Below are 18877 nucleotides of genomic sequence, written 5' to 3' on the forward strand. Positions count from 1 at the left end.
CTCAGTTGAAGGAGAATGGAGACATTTATGACCAAATAAAAGATAGAGAATATTATGAAATGCAAAATGCATAATATTGATTACACTACATTTAGAAAAGTTTGCACAAACATAGCCAATGCACCCAAATTAGGAGGGAAGCAAAAAACTGGGATTTTTATGAATATTGGCTGGAGAAAGGCCTCATTTCTAAAATATATAGAAAACTCATTCAAGTTGAGAAGAATACAAGGCCTTCCCCAACTGATAAACAGTCAAACGATATGAACAGGTAATTTTTAGAGGAAGTAATTAACGTTACGTATGGTGACAGGAAAAATGTCCTAAATCATTCTTGGTTAGAGACATGAGAATCAACACAACACGAAGTTAACTCTCAGTTGATGCACTAAGATGTTAGCAATCAACAGCAGGAACTCATGTATGTTGGACCAGTGTTCTCCAGTACACAAAATGGAAGGAAAAATACATCTGAAAGTAAGCTTGTCTTCTTTTTTAATTAAAAAATGACAACTAGTTTAGCAATTGTATCTGAATAAGATGTAAACCTGTCTTCTCTATTATTTCTTAAATAGAAATTACATTATAACGTTCAATGATAGGTAATTAAAGTGTTCTAGCCAATTTAGTGGTCTCTAGAATTCCTGCAACAACTAACAATTTGAGGGACACTGTTAAATATATAGTGAAATAAACTTTTTTAATAAAGGATTGTACAAACATATTTTCATACATATACACATGGTGCATATTAAAACATGACACAACATATTTTCGAAGTCAAGATTTGTTCACTTTTGTATATTTAATGGAAAAGCAGTAAACATTGTTAAACATAGTTCATTTGATACATAAACATTATTTCTTCCTCTAAGCGTATTTCCGGATGCTGATTCATCTTTGGCATTCTCAAGGATTTTTTAGTCTGTTGTCTACTGGAGAAGTCCGTCAAGGTTTGTAATCAAAGTTTATCAGTAGCTGCTGGGAAAGCAAAGAAGGAAAATCAATTGACCTTATATATATGTACGTCTATATGTGTGTATGTATACACATACCACATATATGTATGTGTGCAATTCTTTACTTTTACTTGGGACAAAGGATTCATTATAGGAAGGAATTCTGTGTGTGAGAAGCATGAAAATTGTCACTGGTCCAACTGAGCCTAAGAGTGTCCTGAGCCCTTTGAAGTGAAGGAAGTTGGTCATGGTGTCATAGGCAGCACGTGTCTTATCATAGGGATGAGTTGAACTCAAGCTCTTGGGGAAGTCATCTACCATACAAGGTGTTTTAAAGTTCAAACACAAGGCTTTCAATGTTTCAAGTGCTATAATAAAGTTCATCTTTTTATTACACTTAAGATATGTGTTGATTTGATTTCAGCCAATTGTTGCTATAATCTTCCTTTTAAATTTTTGCTGTAGAAATCACTATATACATAACAATCAGGATGATGTTCATAAAAACCTCTTTACTTATGCTCATATTGAACTATGCTTCCTACTTAAGAATGCTGATGTTTGCTTTTGAGTTCACCACACAATCAATCATGCCAATAATTTGATTTGCCTATTTCAAGAAAATAAGAACCACAATAGCAGTTAGCGGCAACTTCTTTGTATCTTTTGGTTAAACTGACAACCAGGGCGTCAATAAAAATTTTGGTTTGATTTTCAGTACTGTTGGTCATGGGAAAAAGAGTGTCAATTGAGGTACTAACAATCATATTGATATTTGTAAACGGTTTTTCAATCCTGGCATTCTTAGTACCGTTTGCCCCCTCTCTCTTCACCCTCATGAAATCATCGTAGAATCACAGGATTAAACAGAATAATAGAATCTCAGGACTGAATATGACTTCAATAGCTTTCTAATCCAGACAGTCCTTGATCCTCTATCATCCTGAGGGCATTCGCCCAATGTGACTCATTTCTCGTTTGAAGATCAGAAGGTGCTACCGAGAACTCAGCACTATTCTTTCTTCTGTTTCATGGGATATGGTGGCCAAAGATTCATTACTTACTGACCAGGCTTCGGCATCTGAGTCTCTCTGTAATTGACCAGGCTTCTCTTCTGGAAACAGACACAAGAGGGCTTGTGCCACCTTTCTAGCTTATTGGAAAGAAGCTGCTAAATCTTGCACTTCACCTGCAAAGAAGAATCCCTGGATGCTTCAACGTGATGAAGAAGAGGGATGTGGAAATGAAACAGCACCTCTGTGGAAGTTTTTCACCATATTTAAAAATCAGGTATAGTATCTAATTATAACATTTTATTTGTGACCAGTTAGGACATACCTTCATTGAATTCCCTAGTTACATTTTCTTCCAACTCCTGTCACATCTGAAGTCAAATGAAAAGACAAGTCAGAACAGTGAGGTAAATGAGGAAAGGGGAAGTCAAGATAATACACAGAACTCAAAAAATCTTATAAATAATGCAGACATCCAAAGAAATGACTAATAAAATTAAGACCTTAGTATATTTGATTTTAGACATTCAACAGAAAAGCTATTGATGTAATAAATTAATATTATTATGAACACAATCATGAATTTCTCACGATTAAATACAAAGAGACATGTGAACATTTTTAGCACAGTAGTCATGTCTCAGGTTGGGAATACAATTTTCGTCTGTGTTAAGCAAATTGTGCCCTCTTTATTTCCATTGGATCAATATAACATTTTTCGTTAAAAAGAAAATCAATTTCATATTCTATGCTTAAAATACTTAATTTCAAACATTAAAATTGTCTTCATTAAGTTTCAGTATAAACAGAAAATGACCCGTAAGTGGTCCTTAACAGAAAAGAAAATTCCTGGAAATGATGAAATACAATACACTATCGCCAAGGAAGGGCAGAGAGTACTAAATGAAAGCCGCTCCTGCATTGTCTGTTACATTCGAATTATTTCTTTATCCAGGCAGACACTGATTTCATTTGAATTTCAAAATACATGCTTTCTCCTTGTGCAGATTTTAGAAACCACGCTAAGATAAATTCTACTTCCATCTTTAACTTGTAAAGAAGGAAGGAAAGATTGTTTCCTCATTCATTACTTCAATTCTTAAAACCACTTCATAGATACAGAAAGAGAAGATGAAATGAGAAATCACTGTTGATAACGATTAAAATGGTATAGTTTCCCTTTCAGGAGACAAATGAAATAGTTTGAATAGTATAGATAGATATGAGGTCAATCTTACAACATACACATACACCATTATTTGGACATTTTGTTTGTATTGAGTGTGACCTGGTGTGGAGTATGCCGACTTCTCATGTACTATAATTTTGTGCCTCCACTCTTAAGGCCACTCTCGTAATTAGTTTTTGCGTTCTGTATTCTGCAAATGTGAAGTTCAAGACGGGTTTGTGGGAATTATTTCGTGTTTACCTAAGTAATGATAATGTTTGTTGCCTACGTAAGGGTCAAGGATGCCCTTCGCGCTGAACGTAAGGTGAATGTAAGGTTAATGGTACATGGGGGAAGAATTCAAGACCTCCCCATCCATTAATGGGCCTCAGACATGTTTTGCTAATTTCTAACGAGGCACAGAGTCACAATAGTCTTGCCCTTCAGCCCTGAAAAGAGTATCTATGCTTTGACGTGAGGGTTTATTTTGGGCCTTAGTATTTGGACTCTTAATAATCACTCTGAAGGCAGGAGTGTCCATACTCTGACTACTTCTTAAAGAGGCCTATTCAATGAATGAGCAAGGAGTCACCCTAAGGGAATACCTGTATAGCCATTGGCCTAAAAGTGCCAAGGTCTCCCATTGCATCTGTGGTCATCTCCAGGCTTCCTGAGGAATATCACTTCACTAGATTCAGATGGCTCTGGGGACGAAGTGATTCTATTGACGTTGCACAGCCCTCCCTCACTCAGAACAAATTCAAGTGTCATCAGTTCTTTGATGGGAAGGTGTTCTTCGGGGATGAAGAACAAACACATGTACGTGTCCATGGAGAAAAATATTTATAGCAGCTCTCTTTGTGGTGGCCCAAAACTGGAAATCAAGGCGATGACCATCAATTGGGGAACAGCTGAATAAACTGTGGTATTTAACTGTAATGGAATGTGAATATACTATAAGAAATGATAAAGAGGAAGACTTTGAGAGACCTGGAAAAACTTGTATGAAATGATGCTGAGTGAAAGGAGCAGAACCATCAGTCCTTTTCACACAGCACCAACCACAGTGTGTGAGAAATGTTTCTAGTAGACGTAGTCCTTCATTGCAATGCAAGGACTTAAAAAATTCAGAATGGTCTCTTAAGGTAAAACGCCTTTCACATGCAGACAAAGAACTACGGAACTGGATCACAGAATGAAGCAGAACATTTTCTTTTGTATTATGTTTTCTTTTGTTTGATGATTTCTCCCATTCGTTTTAATTCTTCTAAGGAACATGAATAAGGTGAAAATGAATTGAGTAGGAATGTATGTGTAGACCCCATATGAAATTGTATGTTTTCTCATGGAGGGCGGGTGCAGATAGGAGGAAGGGGGGGAAGGGACGAGAAAAAAATCTAAGATATATGGAAGTGATTGTAGAACACTGGAAACAAATAAAATAATAATTAAAAAAGAAAAAATGTTATTCCATCTTCTATCTCCAAGATGTTCCAAAGACTTTCTCCCATGCCAGCATATAATCCCGCCTTCCCTGGGTCTTCAGAATACCCAGTATCATTTGAAAGCTCAGTTCAAGTGCGTCCAAGTCCTATTTTCATTCCGAGTTCATTTGCCCACCGTGCAAAACAAATGACCTTGTAGGTAGTGTGTATATGCTTCGTACTTGCTTAGATAAAAGCATAAATGGCTTTTAGTCCTTCTCAAAGGCATCCCTCCTTCCACACAGTGGAGATGGGTTGACAATCATAGTTTAAGTCATTTTATGAATATTAACTCAACCGTTGGTAATTTCAGTGTACGATGACTGAGAAATTGCTCTGTTATTGCAAAAAATCCTTAACACACTTAATGAAGTCACCACAATAAGCGAGAAGACAAAATAAAATTCTAGTGAAACTGAAAGATAGCTTAGAAGGATCGATCATTGTTGGTTTCACTACGTGCTCCAAAGCAACAAGATCCATCTTTCCACATAATTGGCCATCACATACAGCAATGATTACGACAAGTCTTTATAAAAAGACCACCATGAAGATAATTGTTACCTCCATGCCAGTAATGTGTTGAATAGAGCAAAGAAGAGACCTTCTGTGAGAAATAAAGAGGTATTTATTCAAATCATAACTTCTTTTGATGTTTAGTGACTTCAGAACAAAGATGGAAAAAAAGGGGATTCTAGAAGGTATGCTGAAAAACATAACTCAAGTTTGAGAAATGAAAGAGAACAAAGGCTTTTAAGATGATTTAGAATATTTCTCTGTCTGCATGTCTCTTCTGATGATTTTTTTCCAGAAGAATTTGAAGGTAACTACCCAAAGCAAAAGAAAACCACACACAAAGAAGAAATGAAATTGGTTATTATGAGAGAAGAAAAGATTGATTCCTGGAAATGACATCAGAACCAGCTGACTACAATCTGAATATAGACTAGCTGTTGTTTTTTTAATGGCAAAAATAAACTTCTATTCATAAGGCAATTATATGGTGATATAGATGCCCCAGCATCTATGGTGGTCCAAGCCATGAACAGAGAGCAAGTAAGACCATTGAGTAATATTGAGTACACCCATTTTCATGGATATAGTTGCAGAGAACAGAAGGGTGAAACAAATTGTTGATTAAGGAGCTGCAGAAGTAAGAACACATGTATAGATCTTATACCACACGGTTCAATGAAATAAAATGAAGTGAAGGTGAGCTGATTGGCAAAGGGAAGGAGTGATTATAATTCCTATCTATGTACAAGTAAAACAAAGTGGTCAACTATGGCTTAATAAGGAGACTTTCTCATGCAATATTTTCCTAAAAATTGCAAAACTATCTGTTTTCAAAATGAACGTTTTAATTAAAACTTCACGATGAAGACATGTTTATTAACTTTTATTCATGTTTCATTATATCAAAATCACTCAGAAGATTACTAGACACTGACCCAAAATGCTTAATCATTTGATCTTCCCTGAGTGATTAACACATTCAGTACATATATTTTTAAGGCATTTTAGTAGTGTCTTTAAAAAAAATGAAACATTTGCTGTATTGAATGTTGACTGCATTACATTTATCATGTTGGCTCTGGGAGGTCCTTAGAATTAGGCACGTTTTATAAAGGGAGAGAAAGATGCCATAGATATGCAATATCTTTTAAGTTTCTAAACTTAGTTGAAGAAAATACGCATACATATAGGATATTTACTAATATACTATTTTACTATTAGTACTTTACTAATACTAATAACTAAATTAGGATGTAATTCTGTATATTATATGTGATGACTTTGCAAAAGATTTCTCTACAGTATTGAATAAAAAAGATGTGTTGATATGGGTATGGTTTTTTTTTTTATATAGATGTTGAAGGCGTTCTAAAAAAAGCAGAAGGATCACAGAAAGACTGTGTTTTAAGTGGTAAGATGCCAGTACCATGGGAAAATAATCAGAGGAGATAAAACCCATCTTTAAGAACTGGTTAAAGAGGAAATAGAATTCATTTTATTTATTTTTTTTTATTTTGTAATGTTTAACAATCACTGCCATACAATTGTGATTTTATCCCCCCCACCTACCACCCACTCCCCCCCTCCCTCCCCACGACTGCATACAATTCTGTATAGATTCTACATATACTTTCCTATTGAGTATATTTTCACTATAGTCATGCTATGTAGTCAGACTAAGATAAATGAAAGAAATCGTATAACAAATCAGAACATGATACACAAACACATACACATACACAAACATGATCTGCTACAATATGTGAGTGACTTCCATATTTCTCTCTCTGAGTGTGGCAGGCATTTTGCCTTGAGATCCTCCATTGGGATTTTTTTTTTTTTTTGGTAAGAAGTTCTTGTGTTATTACACAAATCTAAGTCTACCAGAAAAAACTCTCACATACTGTGGTTGTTGCTGTGCATAAAGTTCTCCTGGTTCTGCTCCTTTCACTCAGCATCAGGTCATATAAGTCCTTCCAGGCCTCTCTGAAGTCTTCTTGTTCATCATTTCTTATGGCACAATAGTACTCCATTACATTCATATACCATAATTTATTCAGCCATTCCCCAATTGATGGACATCCCCTTGACTTCCAGTTTTTGGCAACTACACAGAGTGCAGCTATAAATATTTTTGTACATGTGGAACCCTTTCCCATTTTTATGATCTCTTGGGGATATAGTCCTGGTAGCGATATTGCTGGGTCAAAGGGTATGCACATTTTTGTAGCCCTTTGGGCATAGTTCCAAATTGCTCTCCAGAATGGTTGGATGCGCTCGCAGCTCCACCAACAATGAATTAGTGTTCCAACTTTCCCACATCCTCTCCAGCATTTATCATTTTCTTAGTCTGTCATGTTTGCCAATCTTATAGGTATGATGTGGTACCTCAGAGTTGTTTTGATTTGCACCTCTCTAATCAATAGTGATTTAGAGCATTTTTTCATATGATTATAGATAGCTTTAATTTCTTCCTCTGAAAATTGCCTGTTCATATCCTTTGACCATTTATCAATTGGGGAATGACTTGTATGATTATACATTTGGATCAGTTCTCTATATATTCTAGAAATGAGGCCTTTATCCCCAAGCTTAGCTGTAAAAATTCTTTCCCAATTTACTACATCCCTCCGGATTTTGGTTGCATTGGGTTTGGTTGTGCAAAAACTTCTGAGTTTACTGTAATCAAAGTTATCCATTTTGCATTTCATAATGCATTCTATCTCTCCTTTAGTAAAGAATTCTTCCCTTCTCCATAGATCTGATAAATACACTATTCCTTGCTTCTCCAGTTTATTCATGGTATCAATCTTTATACCTAAATCATGTACCCATTTGGACTTTATTCTTGTGTACGGTGTCAGGTATGGGTCTATGCCTAATTTCCGCCACACTGTTATCCAGTTTTCCCAGCAATTTTTGTCAAACAATGAGTTCTTATCCCAGAAGCTGGGGTCCTTGGGTTTATCAAACAGAAGGTTGCTATATTCCTTGCCTACTGCATCTTGAGTGCCAAGTCTATTCCACTTGTCTACCTCTCTGTTTCTTAGCCAATACCAAGTGGTTTTGATAATTGCTGCTTTATAGTACAGTTTGAGGTCTGGTAGCGCTAGGCCACCTTCCCAAGCATTTCTTTTCATTAGTCCCTTTGATATTCTGGACCTTTTGTTTTTCCAAATGAATTTTGATATTATTTTGTCCAGCTCTAGGAAGTAATTGTCTGATAGTTTAATTGGTATGGCACTAAATAGGTATATTAATTTGGGTAGAATTGTCATTTTTATTATATTAGCCCGGCCTACCCATGAGCAACTAATGTTTTTCCATTTACTTAAATCTGACTTTATTTGTGCCAAAAGTGTCTTGTAATTGTGTTCATATAATCCCTGGGTTTGTTTTGGCAGGTAGACTCCTAAGTATTTTATACTGTCTACCCTAACTTTAAATGGGATTTCTCTTTCTATCTCTTGCTGTTGGACTTTGTTGCTAATATATAGGAATGCAGAAGATTTGTGTGGGTTTATTTTGTACCCTGCAACTTTGCCAAAGTTGTTTATTAATTCTAGTAATTTTTTACTTGAATCTCTGGGATTCTCTAGGTAAATCATCATATCATCTGCAAAGAGTGATAACTTAGTTTCTTCTTTGGCTATTTTAATTCCTTGGATATCTTTATCTTGTCTAATTGCTACAGGTAACATTTCTAGTACCATATTAAATAATAGTGGTGATAATGGACAACCTTGTTTCACCCCTGATCTTATTGGGAATGCATCTAGCTTATCCCCATTGCATATAATGCTTGCTGAAGGTTTTAGATAGATACTGCTTATTATTTTATGGAAAGTTCCCTTTATTCCTACATTCTCCAATGTTTTTAGTAGGAATGGATGTTGTATTTTGTCAAAAGCTTTTTCTGCATCTATTGAGATAATCATGTGGTTTTTGTTAGCTTTGTTGTTGATGTGATCGATAATGCTAATAGTTTTCCTAATATTGAACCAGCCCTGTAGTCCTGGTATGAATCCTACCTGATCATAATGTATTAATCTCGTGATAAGATGCTGTATTCGTTTTGCTAGAATCTTATTTAAAATTTTTGCATCTATATTCATTAGGGAAATTGGTCTATAATTTTCTTTCTCTGTTTTGTCTCTTCCTGGTTTGGGTATCAAAACCATATTTGTATCATAGAAAGAATTTGGGAGGACTCCTTCTTCCCCAATTTTCAAGAATAGTGTATGTAGTATTGGAATTAACTGTTCTTTAAATGTTTGATAGAATTCACTGGTGAATCCATCTGGCCCTGGAGATTTTTTCCTAGGGAGTTCATTGATGGCTTGTTCAATTTCTTTTTCTGAGATGGGGTTGTTTAAGTATTCAACTTCCTCTTCTGTTAATCTGGGCAATTTGTATTTTTTAAAATATTCATCCATCTCATTTAGATTATCGAATTTGTGGGCATAAAGTTGGGCAAAGTAGTTTCTAATTATTGTTTTAATTTCCTCCTCATTGGAGGTGAGTTCACCCCTTTCATTTTTAATATTAGTAATTTGGTTTCTTCTTTCTTTTTTTTAATCAGATTGACCAAAGGTTTATCAATTTTATTAGTTTTTTCATAAAACCAACTATTGGTTTTATTTATTAATTCAATAGTTTTCTTAATTTCAATTTTATTAATCTCTCCTTTGGTTTTCAGTATTTCTAATTTGGTATTTACTTGGGGATTTTCAATTTGTTCTTTTTCTAGCTTTTTCAACTGCAAGCCTAAGTCATTGATCTCCTCTTTCTCTATTTTATTTATGTAAGCATTCAGAGATATAAAACTTCCCCTAATAACTGCTTTTGCAGTATCCCATAAGTTTTGGTATGTTGTCTCACTATTGTCATTCTCTCGAATGAAATTGTTGATTGTTTCTATGATTTCTTCTTTAACCCAACCCTTCTTTAGAATTAGATTATTTAGTTTCCAACTGATTTTTGGTTTCTCTTTCCATGGCCTTTTATTACATGTAATTTTTAATGCATTATGATCCGAAAAGGATGCATTGATTATCTCTACCTTTCTGCACTGGATTGTGAGATTTTTATGTCCTAGTACATGGTCAGTTTTTGTAAATGTTCCATGTACCGCTGAGAAAAAAGTATATTCCTTTCTATTCCCATTTAATTTTCTCCAAAGATCTATCATATCTACCTTATCCAGAGTTTTATTTACCTCCTTAACCTCTTTCTTGTTTATTTTGAGGTTGGATTTATCGAGTTCAGAGAGGGGGAGGTTGAGGTCCCCCACTAGTATAGTTTTGCTATCAATTTCTTCCTTCAACTCCCCCAACCTCTCCTCTAAGAATCTGGATGCTATACCACTTGGAGCATACATGTTTAGTAATGATATTGCTTCATTGTCTATGGTGCCTTTTAGCAGGATATAGTTTCCGTCCTTATCCCTTTTGATTAGATCTATTTCTGCTTTTGCTTTGACTGAGATTAGGATTGCTACTCCTGCCTTTCTTAAATGAGCTGAAGCACAATATATTCTGCTCCATCCTTTGACCTTTATCCTATGTGTATCCCCCCGTTTCAAATGTGTTTCTTGTAAGCAGTATATTGATGGATTATGGCTTTTAATCCATTCTGCTATCCGTCTCCGTTTTATGGGAGAGTTCATTCCATTCACATTCACAGTTATGATTACAATCTGTGTATTTCCCTCCAACCTCTTTCCCACCATTTGTGCTTTTAGCTCTCCTGTCTCCCTTCCCCTCCTCAATAGTATTCACTTTTCTCCCCCTCCTCCTGAAGCCTTCCCCTCCTTCTTTTGACCCCCCTCCCTTTTAGTTCCCTTTACTCTTATTGCTTCTTTCCTCCCTTTTAGCCACCCTCCCCTTTCTTCCCCCTTCCCCTCCTACTACCTATAGAGCTAGTTAGGCTTATCTACTTAAGATTATTGTTCCCTCCTTTGAACAAATCAGATGAGAGTACCTCTCAAACAATGCTCATCTCCCTCCCCTCCTTCCCTCTACTATAGTTTTGTACTTCTTCCTGTGATATAATTTGCCATTTTCTGCTTCCCCCTTTCCACACCTCCTATTACATTCCCTTCTCATACTTAAATCATATTTTTGACATGACATCATTTACTTTATGCCCGTTCCCTCTACATATATCCCTTTTATCATAATAGCTGCACAGTTCTCAAGATTAGCAGGTATCATCTTCCCTTATAGGGAGGTAAACAGTTTGCCCTAATTGAGTAGCAAGTTTTTGTTTTTGTTTTTTCCCCTCTGTTTACCTTTTTATGATTCTCTGGAGACCTGCATTTGAAGATCAAATTGTCTATTGAGTTCTGGTGTTTTGGTCAGGAAGCTCTGGAAATCCCTTATTTCGTTGAATGACTTTCTCCTTGCCTGAAATGTTATGCTGAACTTTGCTGGGTAGTTGATCCTTGGTTGAAGTCCCAACTCCTTTGCCTTACGGAATATTGGGTTCCAGTTCTTTCGATCTTTTAATGTAGAAGCTGCACGGTCCTGTGTGATCCTGACTGTGTGTCCTTGATATTTGAATTGTTTCTTTCTGGCTGCTTGTAGTATTTTCTCCTTCACTTGATAGCTCTGGAATTTGGCAACTATATTTCTTGGGGTTTTGAGTTTGGGATCCCTTTCTGGAGGGGAACGGTGGATTCTTTCGATGACTATTTTGCCCTCTGAGTCTAGTACTTCTGGACAGTTTTCCTTGATGATTTCCTGGAAGATATTGTCCAGACTCTTTTCTTCATCATGGGTTTCTGGCAGGCCAATAATTCTTAGATTTTCTCTCCTGGATCTATTTTCCAGGTCAGTTGTTTTTCCAATTAAATATTTTACATTTTCTTCTATCTTTTCATTCTTTAGATTTTGTTTGACTGATTCTTGTTGCCTCATTGAGTCATTAGTTTCTACTTGCCCAATTCTAATCTTCATCGTAGTGTTTTCTTCAGTTAGCTTTTCCATCTCCTTTTCCATCTGACCAATTTTTCCCTTTAGGGAGCTATTTTCTCCATTTAATTTTTGTACTTCTTTTTCCAATCGACCAATTTTCCCAGTTAGGTTTTGGGTTTCCTTTTCCATCTGATCAATTTTCCCAATTAGGTTTTGGGTTTCCTTTTCCATTTGATTAGCTCTTCCTTTTAGGGAATTATTCTCTCCAGTTAATTTTTGAACTTCCTTTTCCATTTCTTCAATTTTCTTTTTCAGGGTGATGTTCTCATCAGTGAATTCTTTTTTTATAGTTTTAAAATCATTGGCCAGTTTTTCTTTTATATCCTTCTTCAGACGTTCCAGGTAATCTAGTTGTGCTTGCGAGAAATTCATAGTCCCATCTGAGGTTTCAGATGGAAGTACAGTCTCAGCTCTAACCTCTTTGGTGTTTGTGTTTTGGTCCTTATCCCCATAGAAAGATTCTATGGTTTTTTCACTTTTCGTCTGCTTTTTCCGATTCATCATGTTGGCTGAGTGTTGTAGCTTTTGGTTCTTTCAGTCAGAAGGTACAGATCTTTAAGTTGAGCTGATGTGTGTCTGGGCTAAAAGCAGGCTTTTGTTTTTTGTTTCCCCAATTAACCTTGGGGTTAGCTTGTTAGGTGTGTGGGAGGTGTGGTCTGGTCTCAGGATATCTCCTCAGCTGACTTGAGGCAAAGGCAAGGTCAGGGGATGGTAATCCCAGCTTCCCTATTGTCTTCCCTTTTCCCCTGGAGGGCTGGGGCACGCCTAGAAGCTAATGCGTGTTCCCGCCCCTCCTGGGGCTCGTCTCCCGGCTCTGAGGCTTGCCTGGGTCTCAGTGCGAATTTTCTCTGCCCTGGGTCATCTGTCCCTGAAGATCGCCTCCACCACAGTAGGAAGAATCCCCCTTTGCCACTTTTCCAGCCTCTGGTGTTATGAGACCACCTGCCCCATTCTGCTGTTCCCGCTGATCCAGAATTAATCTGGGGAAGAATTTTATGGTTCCCTCACGGTCATCAGGGGGGAGGAGAGAGCACTTACTGATCACTCTGCCATCCCAGTTCCTGGAAGTTCAAGTAGTGACCCACCGAAGTCCGTCTTCAGGCTGAAGATTTCAAGGGCTGCTGCGCTGATGTCTGGCACTCAGCGGCTCTCACCGGCTCGGCCTGGCTTATCTCCTGCTCCGCTGGTCTCGCCCGCCACTCTCGGGCTCCTCTGGTCCCCTCCGCCCTGCCGCGCCGACCACGCTGCGCTGTGCGCCGGGGTCTTACCCCCGCGGAACAGATCCCTCCCTTGGACCCTCCGGTACAGCCTGGGCTCCGAATCCGTCAAAGTCTGTCACCCACTGGATTTTACACCTCCAAAGCCTGGTCAGACTCTCCCCTCAGAGATATCCAGAGGAGTTTTTCCAGGAGCTTAGGTGAGTCGTTGCTTTCACTCCGCCATCTTGTCTCCCTGTGTGTCTAGAATTCATTTTAAGGAATATGAATGGCACTTCTCACGGGTACATGAAATGTGTTCATTTATATATGGCTACAACTGAGGAAGTAACAGATGGCATAGGAGAGTTGATCCATAAAAACATAAGTACATTTGCATGCATAAAATTTAAGTATTTGGCAATTGTTCTTCCAGTAGAGGTGTTACCTCCGCAAATTTGCATGGAGTGTTTCTCGTATTAAGAAGAACACCACGGGATTAATCCCATCCACTGTAATCTCCAATTGTAGTGATCTCTCCCTTTTATAAATACGTATATGTATATCATTCCCTCAATAGTTGTTTATGTGTTACCTTATATTAAAAATGAAATTCCTCTATTTTGCATTGGCTTCCTATTGAGGCTGTAAATTCTTCACGGAGAGAGGGCATGTCTTACACAAAGTCTTTGCAACCTACTGAGGACCTACTATAGTGTAATTAGCATAATTAACATGCACTAGTTGATGATGTAAGTTTTGAACAAGGAAGAAACTGTAATCTGACTGAAAGCTGACATACTGAAAACTTGCATGCTCAGGGACATTAGACGAAAAAGGGTGCCAGTTTTCCCTGATCACAAATAAAATGAGGTAATTTGTACTGCCAAAGATGGACTCTAACTTATTGCTTCCTTGCTTTACCTTCGAGGGCTCGGTCCACACCTAGTTTTTTGACTGCAGCCTGAAGCCAAAAGCTTTGGAAGGTTAATATTTCCATCAATGTGCTCCTAAAAGAAGGAGGGAAATGAAGACAATGAGTGATAGGGGAGTTAAATGGAAAACAAAACTTATTTCTTTGCTATACTGATTTCTGAAACTTAGAAAAATTTCTCAAACATAAAAATGCAAAAGAAAAGAAGTTTCCATAAGAATGAGACTGGCCCTCACAATAATTTCTTAGTTAAGACAAGTAAACTGAAATGAACCAGGTTAAGAGAACACTTTTTTAAAATTAGGAAGTGCTTATGAAAATGTGGGAGGCCGTGATTAGTTTAACATAATTGACAATGGTCACTATGTTTTTGGAGCAGAGACAGTAGCATTTATCATGTGTCTAATATGTGCCTAAAATAAAGGCCACAAAGCTAAAAGATTTACAATTATTATCTCATTTGATTCTTACACCAATCCTGGGAAATAGCTGTTGTTATTATCCCCCAAATGAGAAAGATTAAAGGAGTTGTGTCACACAGATAGCATCTGAGGCCACATTTGATTTCAGATCTTTCTAACCCCAGGCTCAACTTTCTATCCATAATTCCTTCAAAGTACCTCTAAGTGGAAAAGAATCTCATCCTCAAAAATTCTGTTTTTGACCACATTGGCTTAAATTTCACTTACTTTATTACGTATGATGGGTACTAGGTTGAAAATATGTTTCGAAGAACATCGCTATTATCCACTTCCATACTTTTTGGTTGGCATAATGATGAATAGCACACATAACTACATACAAATATGAGAAAGCAACCAAGAATGGAGAAATCTATTTGATGGTAATAAAGTGAACACTTTAGGAAAATTTCACTACAATGTTATTCTACGCTTAACTTTGCCTTCATTGTAATAATTTCCAATAATAATAATAGTGACAATACAATAATTATGTCCTGAATATGTATTTTGTCATTGAGGGCTCTGGGAAATTGAAAATGTGTTTAAAAAAATCAGACTAGAAAAAATCAAAATGCTTTAGTCCAAATGTCACCTTGCAACAATTTTAATTTTAGCTTAACTTTCAACTCATGGCAAAGTCCACAAATAAATCTTTAGTTTTCTTCTTCTTCTTCTTCTTCTTCTTCTTCTTCTTCTTCTTCTTCTTCTTCTTCTTCTACTACTACTACTACTAGTACTACTGCTAATACTCGTACTCCTGCTACTAGAATTACTGCTACCACGACTCTTACAACTACTCCTACTACTTTTACTACTACAATAATAAAATTACTTCTACTGCTAACATGCTGAGAAAAGGAATCCTTTCAAAAATACCAAAGTATAAGTAATCCCTGTCTTCTAGGAACATTTTTCTAGTTGAGTTACAAAGACTTAGAAAAAAGAAATGATAGTTTGATAACAGATGTGAACACCATAATGAATATACAGTTAAATCCTAAATTATGTGATATCTGATAACATGTGGAATTCAGGAGATAAAGAAAGCAAGAGAGGTGAAAAGTCCAAAAAGGAGCATGGCAATACATTCGGTCAAAAGTCTCTTGAGGTTGAAGAGTAGAGTAGGAGTAGTTGTTGTAGTAGTAGTAGAGGTAGTAGTGGTAGTAGTAGTAGCAGCAGCAGCAGCAGCAGTAGTACTAGTAGTAGTGGTAGCATCAGTAGTAGCATTAGTATTAGTAGTAGTAGTTTTCAGAAAATTTATAATGTTGGTGAAAAAAGAGAAACATCATACTGAACATACTTTTCATTAACCAGGGACAAATTACCGATTGCGTAATTTGATTTTAGTTTTCTTTATTTCCTTCTGTATTTTTTTCTGATTTTCATTATCCATTCGATAAAATTGCTGTGAAACTGCGGTCTGCAATTGATATTTGAGGGAAAGACGAAATTTTGTTGCAGGTATCTGACTTTAGACTGATAGAAATATGTCCAAATAATTTCTGTTAAAGATTTCATAAATCAATATTAGCTTCCAGAATCTGCAATTTTGGACACTGTGCAAGAATAAGTGCCAAAGCAATAAAAAAATGGAGATAAATGAAAAAATTCTAGGGAAGCACAATTAAAAAATAAGATTAATAACACAAAAAACTTAATGCTACATGCATAAACATAATCCTTTTGAACAGAATTTACTGTCCTCAATTTTCCAGAAAAGTGGTGGTTCATGTTAGGAATTTCACTAAAAATATGATACAATCTTTAGTGTTTCAAAAATTAGTTCAGAGCAGTCTGAGTTGCAACTACTCAGACCATTCAGCATGTTTACATTCTTGTAAAACATATAATGGTAATATGCTCTAGTATCTCAAAAGAGATGTCTGATTTGAATTGTGATATTATTCCTAGCATGACATTGTAGAATTTTTCTTAAGTTTTAGCATTTCAAATAATTTATTCCAGTGCAGTATTAAAATGGAACATTAGGAATATTGTTAGAACAATAAATTTATCAGTATTTCTGCATTAATGATTTCCCCTATCAATATTTATTGTCAAAATTTCATGCAGTACATAATTTCTTTCAGCAAAGTGAGCCATCTAGCCTAAAAGATGATTTTAAAATTTTATTTGTATAATTTTATTTTCATTTTATTTTTATATTTAAGATTATTTTCATTTGTTTATTTAATTACCTGTATTTTATTACACTAATTTATTACATTCATATTAAATAAGAGACTATTGTGTCATTATTTTCTTATCATATGTCATATTATTGATTCTCATGCTCCTTTCTTACATAGCAGAATTTTTACAATAAAGTTAAAAATGTCTGCCTGCCGAAAATTTAAATTCCTTAATTAATTTGATCAAAATTAGTTTAACTTCCATTTCTGAAAGTTAAATGCTTCTCAAATACATTATTTAAAGACCTACCTCTGCTCAGCTTTCTCATTTTCATATTTACATATTTGCTCTTTAAATTGGTTACATTCACTGATTTAACCATTTTTTTCTCTCTTCTATCACAAGAACTTCCTTTTTAGTATCAGCATAAACTCTATTGAAGAGATCAAGAAACTGTACCTGGGTAAGACTCAATAGCTTTTCTTGAAGGATGACTGTCTTTTGGGTGTCTTCAAGCTGTAGCTGAAGTGACATAGTTTCACACTGAATTTGGGCACGTATTTCTTGGATAGAGTCGTTTTTGACAGTATGTATTTTTGCGTATTTTTCCCAAATTATTTACTTATTTTTAATCTTCAACATGCATTTCCACAAGATTGTGAGTTTTAAATTTTCTCCCTATCTCTCCCCTCTCCCACCCCAAAACAGCGTACATTCTCATGACCCCTTCCCCCAGTCTCCCCTCCCTCTGTCACACCCCTTCTTTCCCATATCTCTATATTCTCTCTTTTCCAGTAGGGCAAGATACATTTCTATACCCCATATAAATTTCTACACCCCATTACCTGTATTTCTTATTCCCAGTTATGTGAAAAAACAATTCACAAGAGTCATTTCTGAAACTCCTCAAAACTGATTGCTTGTAATTACTTCCTCCTCCCATTTACCCTCCCTTCTCTCATCTCCCAAACCCTACTTATCCCTTTCCCCCATACTTTCCTGTAGTGTAAGATAAATTTTCATGCCAAACTGAGTTTGCATGTTCTTCGCTCTTTAAATCATACATGATGAGAGCAAGCTTCATTTTTTCCCTCTCACCTCTGCCTTACCATAAGTTTGTTTACATATCATCTCTTCCTATTTAAGTCAATCTCTGCCCTCTCTCCCTCTCTCTCCCCCTCTCTCCATATATACGTATATACTTACATATATATATATATATATATATATATATATATACACATATATGTGTGTGTGTGTGTGTGTGTGTATAACCCCTTCAACTACCAAATACTGAGAAAAGTTTCAAAAGTTACAAATATTATCATTCCATGTAGGAATGTAAATATTTCAGGTTAGTATATAGCTTATGATTTCTCTTCACTGTTTACCTTTTTATGCTTCTCTTGTTTCTTGTGCTTGAAAGTCTGATTTTCCATTCAGCTCTGGTCTTTTCGTCAAGAATGCTTGAAAGTCCTCGATTTCATTGAATGACCCTTTTTTTTCTCTTAAAGTATTATATTTAGTTTCGCATCCTAGGTGATCTTTCGGTTTAGTCCTATTTCCTTTGACATCTGCAATATCATATTGCAAGCACCTTGATCCCGTAATGTAGAAGCTTCCAGATCCCGTGTTGTCCTCATTGTGTTGCTGCAATACTCAAATTGATTCTTTCTGGATGCTTGAAATATTTTCTCTTTGACCTGGGATCTCTGGAATTTGCCTACAATATTCCTAGGTGGTTTTTTTTTCAAATCACTTTCAGGAAGTGATTGGTGGATTCGTTCAGTATTTATTTTGCCCACTGGTTCCACAATATCAGGGCAAGTTTCCTTGATAATTTCATGAAAGGTGATGTCTAGGCTCTATTTTTGATCATGGCTTTCAGGTAGTTCCTTAATTTTTAAGTTGTCTCTCCTGGACCTGTTTTCCAGGTCAGTTGATTTTCCAGTGAGATATTTCACATTATCTTCTTTACTTTTCATTGTTTTGGTGGTGTTTTGTAATTTTTTGGTTTCTCATAAAGTCATTAG

At 36.1% G+C, this 18877-nt stretch overlaps 1 long non-coding RNA gene across 1 annotated transcript; it reads right to left on the reverse strand.

The window, feature by feature from the left end:
- Positions 1-786: 786 nt before the first annotated feature.
- Positions 787-18872, reverse strand: LOC140524311 (uncharacterized). Its single transcript, XR_011973658.1, has 4 exons — positions 18236-18872; positions 14238-14323; positions 2298-2343; positions 787-981 (listed from the first exon to the last, which is right to left on the reverse strand). It is a non-coding gene; the product is annotated as an uncharacterized lncRNA (long non-coding RNA).
- Between the last annotated feature and the right edge of the window lie 5 nt (positions 18873-18877).

The sequence above is a fragment of the Notamacropus eugenii genome, chromosome 2, assembly GCF_028372415.1.
Source record: "Notamacropus eugenii isolate mMacEug1 chromosome 2, mMacEug1.pri_v2, whole genome shotgun sequence".
Classification (NCBI taxonomy): Eukaryota; Metazoa; Chordata; class Mammalia; order Diprotodontia; family Macropodidae; genus Notamacropus; species Notamacropus eugenii.